At 41.9% G+C, this 16,160-nt stretch overlaps 1 pseudogene; it reads left to right on the top strand.

The window, feature by feature from the left end:
* Nucleotides 1–14,569: 14,569 nt before the first annotated feature.
* Nucleotides 14,570–15,177, top strand: LOC131924704 (PRELI domain-containing protein 1, mitochondrial-like; annotated as a pseudogene).
* Nucleotides 15,178–16,160: the final 983 nt, after the last annotated feature.

The following is a 16,160-nucleotide window of genomic DNA, read 5'->3' on the forward strand; positions in this document are numbered from 1 at the left end:
CCCACTTAGGTGAAATTTATATATGCTTTATAGATAAGTTCTGCTCCAGATATAACCCCATTTGGAATTAGGACTTCAGCATATGAATTTGACAGGGGCCCAATTCAGTCCATAAAATTTATACAGTACCCCAGCCCCAAGGTGCCTCTCTCTTCTCCACTGAGATCGCTCTCAGGCTTGCAGACCCCATCCAAGTACTTCCATCTTATTAAGGAGCCCATCAGGTGTTGCCCATGCCATTGAATGCAGCACTTAGGAGGGAAGCCGAGGCAGGCAGATTTCTGTGAGTCTGAGGCTAACCTGGTCTACACAGCAAGCTCCAGGCCAGCCAAGGCTCATAGTTAGATAAAGGAAAGAAGGGAAGAAAAGAAGGTGGGAGAGAGGGAGGAAGGGGAGGAGAGAAGTGGAAGGGAGAGGGGGAGGGAAGGAGCTGGAATGATGGCTCAGCTGTTAAGAACACTTGCTGCTCTTCCAGGGGACAGGAGTTTTCTGTCCACTAATATACTGTGAACACCTAGAAACAGCCAGGATTCTGTCAACACGCTGGCCTGTAAGACCTGAAGAGTCTTATTCATATTTGCTTCTCCTGTCACTATTCACAGTAGCCATCCAATGCATGAGAATAAACCAATTCTCTCCTTTTTCTGCTAATGGCATTTCATCATTCCCCATTACTAACTTTCTCATTCCTCTTAAACTCTTGTCCTTTCACTTTTTCCTTTTCCATATCATCAATTAACATTTTTCAACCCTCCCTGTTTAATTTTCTCTCTTCTTCCTTACTCTTTCTCATTCTTGTATTCCTTGCAAACAAACACTGAAAGCTTGAGGTATGAGGTCTAGCTGTATTTATTCATTTTTCTGTGTGTGAATATAATCTTTGCATGTATGTGCACATGTATGTGAACGAATGCAAGTAGAAACCAGAAGTTGATGATGGCTATATTCTCCCCCTTTCTACCTCGTGTTTTGGTGGAGGGTCTCTCACTGAACCTAAAATTCAGTTTTGGCTGTACTGGATGGCCAATAATACCTCAAGACCCATCTGTCTCTGCTCCCACACAGCCCTGGGATTACCAAGACACACCCAAAATTTACATGGGTGACGGGGATCCTAATTCAGATCATCATGCATGCACAGGAGGCACTTTGCCCACTGAGCCACCTCCCCATCCTCTGAGGTTTTGTCTTCATTCTAACAATCCTGAAGTCTGTCTGTAGCACATATCTCTCTGCTGAGTGTCAGTTCTAAACAAAGTCCAAGAACAACCACCTATCGAAACAGAACCTACCCTGCATCAAATCAGCCTCCCAGTTCTGTAGATGTGACCTTTTGCTTTCTGATACTTCCTCTGTTGAACCATAATACCATGTGCCAGAATGAAGATACCAAATGAGAGTGGGAATGAGGACGTGATAAAGGTGGATGGTGTGATGATATTGATGATGATGATGATGATGATGATGATGACAGCAACAGTGACACCATGAATAACAATTATTATGCCTGGTTGTGAGCCACAGCCCAATCCTGATATTATAGAATCTCCTTTTGATCCCACCATACTTAGCCAAATTCCCTGAAACACAAATGATACTACCCGTTCTGTCTCTTTCTATCTGCTCCTCTCTGCATTGTCATCCTCCATCTCCCAAACCCGGTTAATTCACACTCATTCTTTAAAATCAGGCAAGAGAGATGACCCCGAGGTTAGAGCGGGTCCTACTCTTACCAAAGACCCAAGTTCAGTTCCCAGCATGTGAGTTAGATGGCTCACAGATATCTGCAGCTCCAGGGGAATGTGGTGTCCTCTTCTTGCACACAGGAGCACCTGTACTCACATACACATACACATAATTTAAAATTAATTTTTTTTAATTAGCTTAAACCAACACCTCTGGTAGGAAAACTTCCAGAAGGCTGTCCCAGTGGCACAGGCAACATATCTTGCACTATATTTGACTTGGGATACAGTTTGGAACACTAAACTAAGGATTTTCTCTTCCTCCTGGCTGTCTTGACTTTTTCTCTTTCACAACTGGACCAATGGTCTTTCCTTTCCCAGAAAAGATAACATACACATAAACTTGCAGACACACACACACACACACACACACAAAATGAACTAAGGAGTCATTTACCCTTATAAAGAGAAAATAGATATAGCATTGCTTTCCCCAATCACTAGTCCAAGTTATTTAGAGTTCATGATGATACACTTTCAATTTTTAGAATGTAAATTGCATATTCAGTCACATTAGGTACATTTTCTTATGTAGAATTGGTACCAGCCATCCTGTATAACACTGTCTGAGGAGAATGTTGAAATAAATGACTCTCACATTAGCTATTCTACAGCAATGAGGTGTTCTCAAGACGGTCAGAGCACAGCTAATCTTGAAGTAAATTTGAAAGCAGTAAAATAGCTAACAGAGTTGCAAGGTGCGAGGGTTCCAGTTATATCCTGCAGACCAAACCAATTACGTACAAACTACAGTACAATTGTGAGGTCTGCCATGGCCACTGGTGACTCATGAGCTCTTGAACAGTTTCATCGATGTTGCTAAACACCCAATGAGGGAACAGATCACCGATACCTAGGACCTGAAACATAATCAATACAGCAACACAGAAGCTGAGTTTATTACATTTCAAAGTAGCAGGGTTTAAACAGATTACAGGAGAATACAAAACAGTTCTTTATGAGTGGACACAGAAGAAACCCTTAACAAACAAGGTGAAATACTACCTCACCAGCAAGAACAGATTTTGATTAAATTGCCTCTCCCAACTCAAGGATTTCCCTAGACCTAAGAGCTGAGATTTACTTTTTAAAAAATGTCAGTCTAGGCAGACCAGCCCACACTGGGGAGAAATGTGACAGATTTAGGTTCTATTTGACTAAGATTCCAAGCTGACCAGTCACACAAACAGCTTGATTACAAATACCTCCCCCCAAATAGCTATACAATTGTCAAGGAGGGTAGTATGATCTTATAATCATCTCCAAACTTATTCTGTAAACAGTTATTTGCTAACAGACTAACAACTGAGATTTTTTATCTTAATTCTACCAATTGCTTTCAAAATTGTGTTTGATTGCATTTAGGCTACATTATCTTTTACAAACTAATTTTCTAAGGCAGAAGAAAACTAAGAGGCTGTGTTGCAAAGAACAACAGATTGCAATTGTGATGAGGCAGGCAGTCCAAAATACAACCTTTCTGGAAGCAGAGTATATAAATGTTTCCACAGCCTTCATATACAGATCAAGTATATGCTGTACAACACCTTCCCACACAGAGCAAAGAGATCCATAGATCCATAGATACAGAAGAGCTAAGTATTAAAAATGACAAAATTATCATTAGAATTGCAAGAGATAAGGTTTGAATCAAAAATGCTATTACCAAATAACCTTAATTTGCATCATGAGCTAGAGATTATCAAGAATCTCCATGCACATCATCTTGAGTGATCCTTATCATATTACCCAGAAATACTATTATATCTAATTTTAGCTGAAGAACCTAAAGTTTAAAAAAACTTAAATGGTTTGCTCAAAGTCATTCAACCAGTAAGGAATGAGCCAGAGATTGGCTACGGACTCTCTAAACTCTAGCAGTTTTCTCAAAGTATCTATTTCTAACATATCTGTGAATACCTAACTACATCTATATCCTTTCAACACATTTATTCAATAATAGGTTCCTGTGCCAATGTGTTCAAGGCTACTTGAACAACCTCTTGTAGTTAAGGTTGTGCCGATGCACAATAGGTTCCACTAGGTTCTTAGCACAATGTTATGCACTGTGTACTCAAAAACAAATCAGATAAACTTGTTAACCCAGGAAGGCAGTAACATCATCAGCATTATCAATAGAGCCATTTTTCGAAAGTACTGTGTGCCAGGCTCCGTTATAATCTTTTAAAGAACTAATTCAACTTAATCTCACAAAAACTCTTTGATGTTGGGCAGCATTGATATTGCCATTTTTATTTGTGGGATTAAAGGTTAAACCAAACTATTCTACAGACTGAGAAGCAATGAAGAATAATTTATGGATTAATGAATTTTCAACCGAGTTGGTGATACTTCAGTTGGGATCTAAAGCATGAACTGGGCTGTAAAAGGTGGGAAGTAAACATTTCCTCTCTGCAGTGACTTGAATAAGAATGGTCCCCATAGGCTCCTATATTTGAATACTTAGTCACCAGGGAGTACTGCTACTTGAGAGGGATTAGGAGGTGTGGCCTTGTTGGAAAAAGCGTGTCACTGAGGATGGGCTTCGCAATTTTAAACCCAAGCCAGGTCCAGTCTCTTTCTCTCTCTTTCTGCCTACGATCAGCATGTAGTTCTCAGCTACTGCTCCAGCTTCTGCCTGTATACTGCCATGCTTCCCACTGCCATGATGATAATGGGCTATACCTCTGAAACTATAAGCAAGTCTCAATTAAATGTTACCTTATTCATGGTGTCTCTTCACAGCAATAGAGCAGTGACTAAGTCACTCTCTAAATATAAACCACAAGAAAAGATGGCAGGGCTGAGGAGCCCCCCCAAAATATGTATTATGTGTTATTTAGCCTCCCTACCTTTGTGTTGTTCCTCTTATCTAAACTAACATATCAGTCAAAGCTTAGTTGGAAAGTTTATTGAATGATGGGGGAAATGTCTTTTTGTATGCTGTAAAAATATGTTGTTCTGATTGGTTGATAAATAAAGCCGTTTGGCCAATGGTGAGACAGAATAGGGTTAGGTGGGACATTCTAACTAGAGAGGAGGAGGTTGAAACAAAGAGGATGCTGCCAGCCACCACCATGAGAAGCAACATGTAAAGATACCGATAAGCCACTTTGCCAAGAGTGGCAAAGTATAGATTTATAGAAATGGGTTAATTTAAGAGGTAAGATCTAGCTAGTGAGAAGTCCGAGCCAATAGGCCATACAGTTTGTAATTAATATAAGCCTCTGTGTGTTCATTTGAGTCTGAGCAGCTTAGGGACCGCAAGGACACGGGAGCTAGGTGGGCACAGGAAAACTTTCCATTACAAATGGTGCCCAACATGGGGCATGAACTCACGACCCTGGGATTAAGAGTCCCATGCTCTGCCGACTGAGCTAGGAAAACTTTCAATTACAATTGTATGTGACTGAAAAGAACAGGGAAGACAAGAATGATTCCAAAATGTCTGAGAGGACCAGGAAGGATGGAGAGGCTGCTCAGTGAAACAGAAAAGTGTGGGTGTCACTCTCTGAAAAGGAACTTAAAGGAAGCTGTACATGTTAGTACACACATGTCCAGCCAAAATGGTGTACTTCACACAGGTGAGAAGTCATCTGTCTAATTTTCATTAAAATAAATGCCATGGAAACTCCTAAGAAATTGTTTGGTCACAGGCATGGTAAGGGATTTACTAGACAGCCAAGTAATTTATCAAATAAGCAGTTGAATAAACAAATCTGAACATCCTTGAACAGTTCCAGAAAGACAAGTTGGGAATTTGCCAGCTTCATTACACTATTTAAAATCATGAGACTAGATGAGCTCATCAATGGAGAAAGAACAAGAAGAGTGCCAAGGCTAAGGTCTGCAGTGCCCTCTGTTGAGAGGTGAGATTGATGTGGAGTAGCCAGCAAAGTCAACCAAGAAAGAATAGCTAGCAATAGGGAACTCAGAATACATTATGGAGAATAAAATTAGAGGGATAAGGTCAAGTTCAGATGATAGATAAGTTTAAAAACACAGCTGGAAATTGACTTCTGGATTTAGTACTGCAGCTATCACTGCCCACTCCAACAAGAGTAATTCTAATGAAATAATGACAAAGAACACCGAAGCAACTTGGAGACAGGGAGATGAGAACTCAGAAAATTCTGGTATAAAGGAACAGCTGGGAATGGAGCACTTGTGAGTAGTCCTAGTAACTGGTACTGGCTGTGCTTTAAGTCGGGAAGCATGCATTCATGCCTGGGTGCCAGCAAAAATGACCTAGTAGAGAGGACAATGGTAATGCAGAAGCAAAAAGAGAGAATAAGTGGAGCAATAATCTTGAGTCGATGTGACAGGAAGGAATCCACGCAAGTGAAATGACTGACCTTGGCTAAGAGTGCAAACAGTTCCTCCATAGTAATCGAAAAGGCAGAGCCCAGAGGCATACAGGAGTAGTGATGGGACTTGGAATGTGCCTGTTATTATTATATGAGAGAATGGAAAGATAAGTCAGCACCTAAAAATCAAGACTGAAAAATACTGTAAGAAGCATTGGCAAAAAAATTGTCTGACAAATGCACAAAAAAGAATGAGGTGTCAAGGATGTGGAACAATGGATTCAGTCATACACTACTGCCAGATGTGAACATTGGTAGGAACACTTGAAAAACAATGCCTTTATTTTTGTGAAGGCCAAGATTCATATACTCCATAGCCCAGCAAAGCCATCTTTAGAAATTAACATTAGAAAACTGTGAGTGTGTGAGCGTGGGCCTTCACAAGACTCAGGCTATGATTACTCTGACAGCAGGTGGTTTAAAAATTACTAACAAAATAATATCTTCAAGGTATGAATTATTAAGAAAACAAGAAAATGATGGTTACTACAAGAAAGAAGGAGGTCGGAAGGAGGTGATTGGTAAATGGGGGAATCTGAAACACTAACATGCCCATCTCTTTAGCTGGATGATTTGTTAAACTATGCAAATGTGTTTTGTTCACCTTCCTTTAAACATTTTAATGTTCCATTATGAGATTTTTTTTCAGTCTCTTAGTCTCCCTGCTTAATGTTAACCCATTCAGTTTTGATTTATAAGTCCTAGTAGAATAAACTCCATCAGTTCAAGATCCTCCCACACCCTTCCACCTCTCCTTCTCCTCTGACCATGATGTAACTTCCCTTGGGATTCCATGAAATCCCTGATAGCTAAAGGAGGTTAAATGGTCCACAGATAATTATCTGAAATCACTAGTAGCTCATCTTCCCTACGCTTGGACAACATGCTCTGGTGTCTGATATACAGTATGCTCACTTTGAGACTCTGCTCTGTATTGGTCTTGGAGGTAGCCTGCCCTGAATCTACTTGTATGAGTCCTAGACTGTCTGTAAACTACCAATTCCCTCAGCACTCTTACATGGCCCTTACATGGCTCTTACGTGTCTCTTACGGGCTCGGGAACTCTCGATTACTTCCTGTATGCTGCACTATTGAGCATAAAGCCCTAGACAGGCTGCATCTGCCTTGTCTATCCTTTGCTTTCCATCTTCCTGCCCCATGTCATGGAAAGCTCTCTGGGCTCTAGGACAGTCCCAGATCAGGCATGCTTCTCTAGTTTTATCCTCCCAAGATGGATGCTCCAGACCTGCCCCACAGATAGCCACATCCTACTCTCCTCTGTGCTCAGGTTCATTTTGTAAGCATTGTCCTCTGAACATTATCTGACTCTTGATTTAACAAGCCATTGAGCATCTGGAAAATTCTGAAATAATATGCGCCATGATCTTTAATCCCGCCATTTTCCTTCATGTACTTTAAAACTCCATTATCAAGCACGCATTTGCTAGTGTCATGATTCCTTCATATACTGACGTCATTTGTTTGTTGGCTTGTTGAGGTTTCTGGTAGTGGTAGTGGTGGTGGTTTGTTTTTGATTTGTGTGTTTGTTTTGTTGTGGTGGTGGTTTTATTCGGTTGGGGAGGTTGTTTGTTTGTTTGTTTGTTTTAGAGTCTTGCTATGTAGCCCAGGCTGGCCTCAAATTCAAGATCCTTCTGCTTCAACCTCCTCACTGCTGAGGTACACAAGAATATGCCAACACCCCCCAAGCTTTTTTGACCTACTTAACACAATGATGTTTTCTTTGTGTCTTATTACTTTATATCTGCTATTGTATAGTTTACTCAGCCCTCTTATGCTTATCATTTACATGCTGTATCTTTTCCCCCACTTATTTGTGACCTACAGGTCACTAAGGTGCTGTTCACGTTTCTCTTTGTCTTTTAGACTAGATAATTCCCTTAAAGTTCCCTAAATCTTACTTCTGTCATCTTCAATCTACTTTTAAACCTACTCAGTAGATTATTTCAGATGTATTTGTCAATTCCAAAGTTTCCATTTTGTTATTTTTGTAGTTTCAATTTCTTCACTGGGGAATGAAGAACAGTGTGTATGTGGATGGGTGAGTGTGTCTTTGTGTGGGTGTGTATGTGTGTAAAATGTCATAGTGAAACCCATTGTTTGTGTGCTAACAAAAGATTTTTTTTTTAAGAAAATAATAGAAAAGTATTTTCCCTGGTGTCTTTGCGCATAGTAACTTTCTCCTTGGAGACCTACCTTTGCTAAGTGAAAAATCTGATCATCCTCAGGTCAGTCTTCTCTCCTTGGTATGGGAGAAAGCATATATCTTGTATCTTTCTTGTGTCTTTATGGCCAATCATTTTATGTCATTATTCAGAGGAATTTGTTGTTATTGTTGTTGTTTGTTAGAGATAAGGTCTCAGTATGTATTTGAAGCCAGATCTCAAACTTGAGGTCCTCTGCCTCTGCCTCCAGGTGCTAGAAATACAGATGAGCAGTGCCACACCCAATCCTCCTGTCCTGTAGGTTTGGGTTGAATCTAAGACATCAGAAATTATGGAGACTCTGGATTCCTGGTCTGCAAACATTATTACTCCTGCTTGTAGGTTAAGCAGGTAGAATTCAAGTATCCACTTCTGACATCCCAATCCCCTTCTTTCAGTCTTAGGTGAATAGCTTGGAGTCTTCTTTCATATGGATAATTCAGGGTTCAGACAGAAATCCAAGAAGTTGGTCCGCAGAATTTGGAGCTCCCTTTTTGTGGCTCTAATTGCCAAGATCCCTCCCTCCCTTTCAATCACTGTGGTTGCCTCAAATCCTGTTCTCAGGAAGGCTGTGAGATTTCCACCCATGTTTGGCATCTTCATGTGCCAGCTATGACATCCTTTCAGGTTAAAATGTGAAAGAAACGGGGGAGAGACATTTCCTTTAGCGCCGCAGGAACTAGGAAAGTATCTGTGCTCCTGTAAACAAACTCCAACCTGAACTCTTGTAAGCAATCCTAATGAAATTCATTAGATCACACACACACACACACACACACACACACACACACACACACACACACACATGCACGCATGTGCACATACACATGCACACGGGGTTGGGGCGCGCTGGTTAGGAAAAGGAAGAGCATTAATGGGAGTGGGTGAAAGGACGAACGGTGGGAGGAAGACAAGAGAGAGCAAAAAAAGTGAACATGATGGAAATGCACGGTACACACATACAAGAATACCATGAAACCCATTATTATATAAATGACATATTTTATATTTAAATCACATGATTAAAATTAAAAGTTCTATAAAAGATTAGAACTTGCCGGTGCTGTTTCTTCCCTTCAATTGTCCATGTGAAATTCACAGGCACAGGCTTGTTCAGGTTGACGCTCTAATGCCTCCAGATGATGACTGTGGTTTGTACTTCTGCAGGATTTTGTCTATTTGAGAAAGTTCTCTGATAGGAGTTATATGCCTTTGCTCAAAGCAGAATCAAGTACTTGCCATTAACATCAACAGTTTCTCTCTTGCCTCTAGAGTTCTAGTTGTTTCTTTTATTTTGTTGCTGTTTTGCTTTATTTTGTTTTTCTTTTTCTTTTTCTCCTCCTCATTCTCATCCTCCTTCATTTTTTTAAAAGACTGGATCTCATGTAGCCCAAGCTGGCTTCTGACTTGTTATGTTGCTAAGGATGACCTGGACCTTTCTGATCCTCCTGCCTCTATCTCCTGAGTGTTGGGATTATAAGGGTGTGTGCAGCCACCGTACCTGGTTTATGTGATGCTGAGACTTGAACCCAAGACTTCATGCATGCTAGCCAAGTGCTCTAACAACTGAACTGCATCCCCAGCCCTGTTGGTGGTGGTGTTCGCCACCAAGCCTAAGGTTCTGAGTTGATCCCTGGGCCCACAAGGTTGAGAACCAACTCCTGAAAGCTGGCTTGAGACCTACAAACTGTGGCACGTGGACCCATACACAAACAAAAAGACAATTGATTAATTAGAGATAAATTAAAACCAAAAATTATTTAGAGCACAATGGACTCAACCAATTCTTTCTGTGTTTCATTGTGTCCTTCCTTCCCTGGGGCAGTATGAGTCAAGCTTGCTGTCTAACATTAATGCTGAAATGCTAAAGGAAATAAGAGGAGCAAGTATAGATGATTTTAAGTATCACTCTGCAAATACTGTGGATATATTGTGATATAGATATATCTCAGCTCATTTAAAACTTTAAAACAATCGCTCAAACCAATTAGGCTGCTGATCAGAGTCCCTGCAAAGGTCAGAACTCCAGCGCCCACACCCAGGAGAGCGGCAGACCTGGGTGACGGACGCCTTTCAGTGTGGCTGGTGGGGTGGGAAGAAATCTAGTGGGGGAAGGGGGTGCTCAAAGACACAGTCTGAGAAAATGGAGACATTCTCGGTTTTCACCCACAGCTTCAGGGTGTTTTCAACTAAAAGATACTTACTAGACTCCCCTGAATCCAAAGACTTCATTTCAGAGGCAAGGGAACTAAGTGCCACACTTCACAGGCTTTTTAATTTAGTCAATCAAGGGCCTTCTCCCCAAGCACAGGCTTGGCACTATCATAGCCTGTTTTACAGCAGCATGGGGCCCGTCCACTTTTTTTTTTTCCTTTTTTTTTTTTCTTTTTCTTCTTGAGTAATGTTGTGCTGATGACTTTAATTTTGAGCTGTTTAAGTCATGCTAAAGCATGTTGGAGAGTTCTAATACAGAACGTTTTATTCATTCTCTGTTTCAAAGTTTCAGCCACAGCAGAGTTAATTGAGGCTTCTTTACGATCTTGTACAATAAGAGCTGTTCCAACTGTCTTTTCTAATTATAATGAAGCCATATGTCCTCTCGTGGATTGTTTGGCATAGTGTCCAAGTATTGATGGCTCATGGGATTTTGCAAAGATTAATTCAGATGAGCTCATAAGTTTGTTGGCGTAGGTATCTAGTGGGTGTTCCTGTCTGTGTGCAGCTGATATTGAGGATAATATAATGACACGAAGCTGAGGTTTCCCTGCTCAGTGCCGTCTTCAGGTTCGATCATTAGTCTGAATCTGCATTCTTCCTGGAGCATCTTCTTATCATCTCAAATGAGAAGGACAAGCTGAGATCGACGAATCACAGAAATGCTGCGTTCAATTTTCCTTCTATGTCCATGGGCTGATCCCCTCAACATTTGAGTTATATAACAAATGCTGGCATCTTCTGGCCAAATCAATATACATCAAGAGAAGAATAACTAACTGTGTTTCTATTCAGAAGACAGCATGTGCTTCCAGTGACACCAGTGGTCAAGTGAAAAGAAAGTCAACCACTCACAACACGAGATTAAGAATTCCTACAGAAGTGAGCAAAACACAGTGGTTTACAATTATGAAAATGTATTCATGGAGCCCGTTATTTCAAATGCTAACTAAAGAAATTAACTTAAAAATGAAGGGAAAAAATACCTTTCAAAATGATTCACTGAGGGCTAGGTTAGTTCCATGGTAGAGCATGTGAGGAACATGCACAGGGCTCTGGGTTTGATACCCAGCACCACAAAAATGAGTAAGATAGAATAAAATAGCATAACCCTTTGTTCTGCTAAACAACTGAGCCCACTCAGATTACCCTAAGAGAAATTTAACAAATAACCCCAAATGCCTAGTGAAATTGAAAATCAACCTAGCTTTGATGAAAAATAGATATAAACATTTAGGACTTATTTTTAATTCCTTTCTCTTATAAAATAAATGTCAATATTTTAAATGTTTAGGTTTTTTTTTTTTTAATGTGTATGGGTGTTTTACCTGCGTATATGACTACGCACCTTGTTCATGCAGTGCCCTCAGAGACCAGAAGATGGCGATAGATCCCCTGGGTCTGTAGTTACAGACGATTGTGAGTTCATGTGGGGTCCTGGGAATTAACATGAGTCCTCTGGGAAAGCAGCCAGTGCTCTTAATCACTGAGCCGTCTCTCCAAGATCTGGGAGGAATTGGGGAAGGGGAAACTGTAATCATAATATATTGTATGGAAAAAAAAATCTATTTTCAATTTTAAAAATTGCTTTAAAATTTTTTAATTATTTGAAAAAAAATTATTTATAAAGCTACAGTTGTATATCTGAAAGAGAATTTAAAGTGTAACCAAGCCAGATGTGGTAGCTCACACACGTTGTCTCAGCATTCAGGATGCTGGGACAGGAGGATTGCTACGAGTTTGACACCAGCCTGAGCTACAGAGTGCTCAGAAAAAAGAAAGAAAGAAAGAAAAAAAAAGAAAGAAAGAAAGAAAGGAAGGAAGGAAGGAAGGAAGGAAGGAAGGAAGGAAGGAAGGAAGGAGGAAGGAAGGAAGGAAGGAAGGAAGGAAGGAAGGAAGGAAGGAAGGAAGGAAGGAAGGAGGAAGGAAGGAAGGAAGGAAGGAAGGAAGGAAGGAGGGAGGAAGGAAGGAAGGAAGGAAGGAAGGAAGGAAGGAAGGAAGGAAGGAGGAAGGAAGGAAGGAAGGAAGGAAGGAAGAAGAACTTGGCACCTGGAAGTAAAAACGCTTGACCTCTCTTGAGCAATGAGCATGTGAGGAGAGGAATGCATGTTTCAGATGTAACTCAGTGAAGACTTCAGGCCTCGCTCACATCCTAAGGATTGCCTCTTTATGTTGTTGGACTTTTGGGGTTGCTACTAGACTCCTCACTAAGAACTTCTCTCCAGTTGCCAGACTACTGCTATTCACTTTAGGAACAAGCCAATGACTTCTACCATATTAAGCACAAGCCACATGGGCCACAAATAAAACGCTGATCGTTTCTGAACAGAACATTATCCTGATCTAAATTAGAAACCGTCAGGGGAAGACCCTGTAAAGAACAGTGACAGACGGCTCGTTTGGTAAAGTGTTGGCCTGGCAAGCACGAGGACCTGAGTTCTAGACCCAGAACCCAGGCACAGAGATGAACACTTGTAACCCCAGGACTGGAAAGATGGAGACGAGGTGTACCTGAGCTGCTGTGCAGACAGTCTAGCCCACTTGGCAAACTACAGGCCAGTAAGAGACCCCGTGTCAAAATTAAAAAAAGTGGCTCGGTACTTGAGGAACACCTGAGATTGTCCACTCACCTCCATAGACGTGCACACGTGCGCGCACACACACACACACACACACACCTATACACATACACACATACACACACATATACACACACATCTACACACACACCTACACCCCTACACACACACACACACACACACATCTACACACACACACACCTACACACACACACCTACACACACACACATATACACACCTACACACACCCCTACACACACATCTACACACACACACCTACACACACACATACATACCCCTACACACACATCTACACACACACACCTACACACCTACACACACACCCCTACACACATCCACACACACCTACACACACACCTACACACCTACACACACACATACATACCCCTACACACACATCTACACACACCAACACTACACACACCCCTACACACATCTACACACACACACACACACACACACACACACACACACGAGGATAATGGTGTCTATATGTGAACAACAGACAGGTACAATGTGAATACATATGTTCCATAGTAAATTGTTGGTGTGTCCAAAAGAGGGGGAATTTAAAAAAGACAAGGAGGATTGTATCAGATATTTTGAAACAGTGATTTTTTTTTTTACCAAAGTAACTAATACTAGGAGTAACTTCAGTCTGAGGTTGAGGTTGCTGAGTCTATGTTTTGTAGAAGTACTTTTGTGTGAGGTTGTGGTGGCCTCTGTGTGGTTGTAAAAGGCTTTTCCAATAAGTGACCAGGCATAGGAATCCTTCCTTCATAACCTCTGGGCTTCATTAACATTTTTCAACTGAGGCTGACACAGCAACTCCATTTTTACTCTGAGTGTGGTGATATGAATGAGAATGTCCCCCATAGGCTCAGACATTTGGACACTTGGTCCCCAGGTGGTGGTGCCCTCTGAGGAGGTGGTACATCCCTGGAAATGGGCTTTAAGAGTTTATGACCTCTCTCCTCTTTCAGTTCTCTCTTTCTCTGCTTCCTGTTTGTGGTTGAGGATGTGACCTCTCAGCCTCCTTCTTAGTCTGCCACTTGCCACCATCCCTACCCACCATGATGGACTCTTATTTTTCTGGAACTGTAAGACAGATTAAATTCTTCCATAAGCTTCCTTGGTAAGTAGTGATATTTTGTCACAGCAACAGAAGAGTAACTGTACACTGACAACTCCCACTTTTTTTCTAAGTATTATTTTTAAATAACTACCTACTGTACAGAATAAAAAATACTTGATTGAGAAAATCCACAACCCTGTAGTCCCTACGGCCATGGTAGCAACTGGGGCCTAGCCCAGCAGAGGCTGTGGTGTGAGCCTGGCACACATTCAGCAAGCCCTGTCCACCCCTGGCTCTGCACCCTAATGCTGTGCTGCAGGTGCTAGGCCTCCCCACGCCTCAGTGATGGTGACAGATTTCCTGGGCCAGGACATGCTCTAAGTCTGTGGGACCAAGTGTTCACTGCGGTGTGGCAATGGTACCTGAACCCCTACAGCAAACATAGCTTAACCAAACACACAGTACACCGGGAGGTGGCCCCTGACTGGAATCTTCTGTCCCAGATTCTTCACCAAGACCAACAGGATGGCACATGGGCCAGAGCAACTTGGTGCACATTCTGGAGGACTCTATTGTGGGGCCACAGAATCACATGACCACCTTCACCTGCAACATCAGATGGTATAGAGGAACGATGTGTTCCCTGGGTGAACTCTGAAAACAGCTGCTGGATGGAAACCCACAGGAGGCCTTGGTCTCCTCTGGCTTATTTGGCATCCCCAGAGCTGTCCAGGAATTGGGTCTTGCCCATTTCAAAAGCAATGTGACCAAGACAATGAAGGATTTTGAGTACATCTTGGCAAAGCTACAAGGTGAGGCTTGTTCTAATACACTTGTTGAGACAGCAAAAGAGGCCAAAGAGAAAAAAAAAAAAGGAAAGGAGATTGGCAACTACAGAGGAGGCCAAGGACCTGGCCAACAGGGCTGCCACCAAGCAGCAACAGCAGCAGTAACAGTTTGCGTAGCCCACTGGCCAGTGCGACTCAGCTCCGTCTCCCTGCTCCCCACTGTACTTTATTATTAAAAGTCCACTTCCTGGGCTGAAGAGTTGGCTAAGTGGTTAAGGGCACTTGTTGTTCCTTCAGAGGACCTGAGTTCAGTTCCCAGCGTCCATATGGTGGCTTGCAACCATTTGAAACTCCAGTTCCAGAAGATCTGAAGCCCTCTCTAGCACCATATTCAACAGTACCAGGCATGCACATAGTGCACACACATACACCCATATGCATAATGAAGAAATCTACAAAAATTTTTTTTTTCTTGAGTCCTCTTCCAGCCCTTTCTGCTGCTTGGATGGCGGGTTGGAGCAGGAGTCTTGTTCCTTGTCTGTAGTACACCAGGCTCAGTGTCCACTCTGATGTTGACCTCACCCTGTTGGGCAGCTGATGACAGGTGCAGAAGGGTGCAATGACTTTCCCAAAGTCACAAGCAGTACATAAGTGAGGTAGTAATAAGCAATGGACTGCACGGTCCATGAGGGCTAGGCTCCTTGTTTTATTCTCTGATGTGTCCCAAGTACATGGAACAATATTTAGCTCATAATAGGTGCCCCATAGCGCTTGATTTGATTGACCCCAGGGGGAGAAAGAAAGAAGAAAGAAAGAAAGAAAGAAAGAAAGAAAGAAAGAAAGAAAGAAAGAAAGAAAGAAAGAAAGAAAGTTAGTTTAGGAAGCCATTCAGAGTACCCACTCCAGGTGATAAGATGCCACCCAGGCACCACCATGCAGGTCCTATGCACTAAAGAGGGGAGAAGAGGAGGAGAGAGTTTCTCCCGACATGTTCCCAATGTCTCCCTGACTCCACTTGATGGTTCTCCTATCATATCCCTGAATGTCACTGGACACCATCGCCCTTAGCCTCGACAAAGCCAATAAGCAATGCCAGCTCCCTCTAGCCTCTGGACAACCTCATCCTATGAGGATATAGTTGGTATAGG

This window comes from Peromyscus eremicus, chromosome 14 (genome assembly GCF_949786415.1).
Source record: "Peromyscus eremicus chromosome 14, PerEre_H2_v1, whole genome shotgun sequence".
Taxonomy (NCBI): Eukaryota; Metazoa; Chordata; class Mammalia; order Rodentia; family Cricetidae; genus Peromyscus; species Peromyscus eremicus.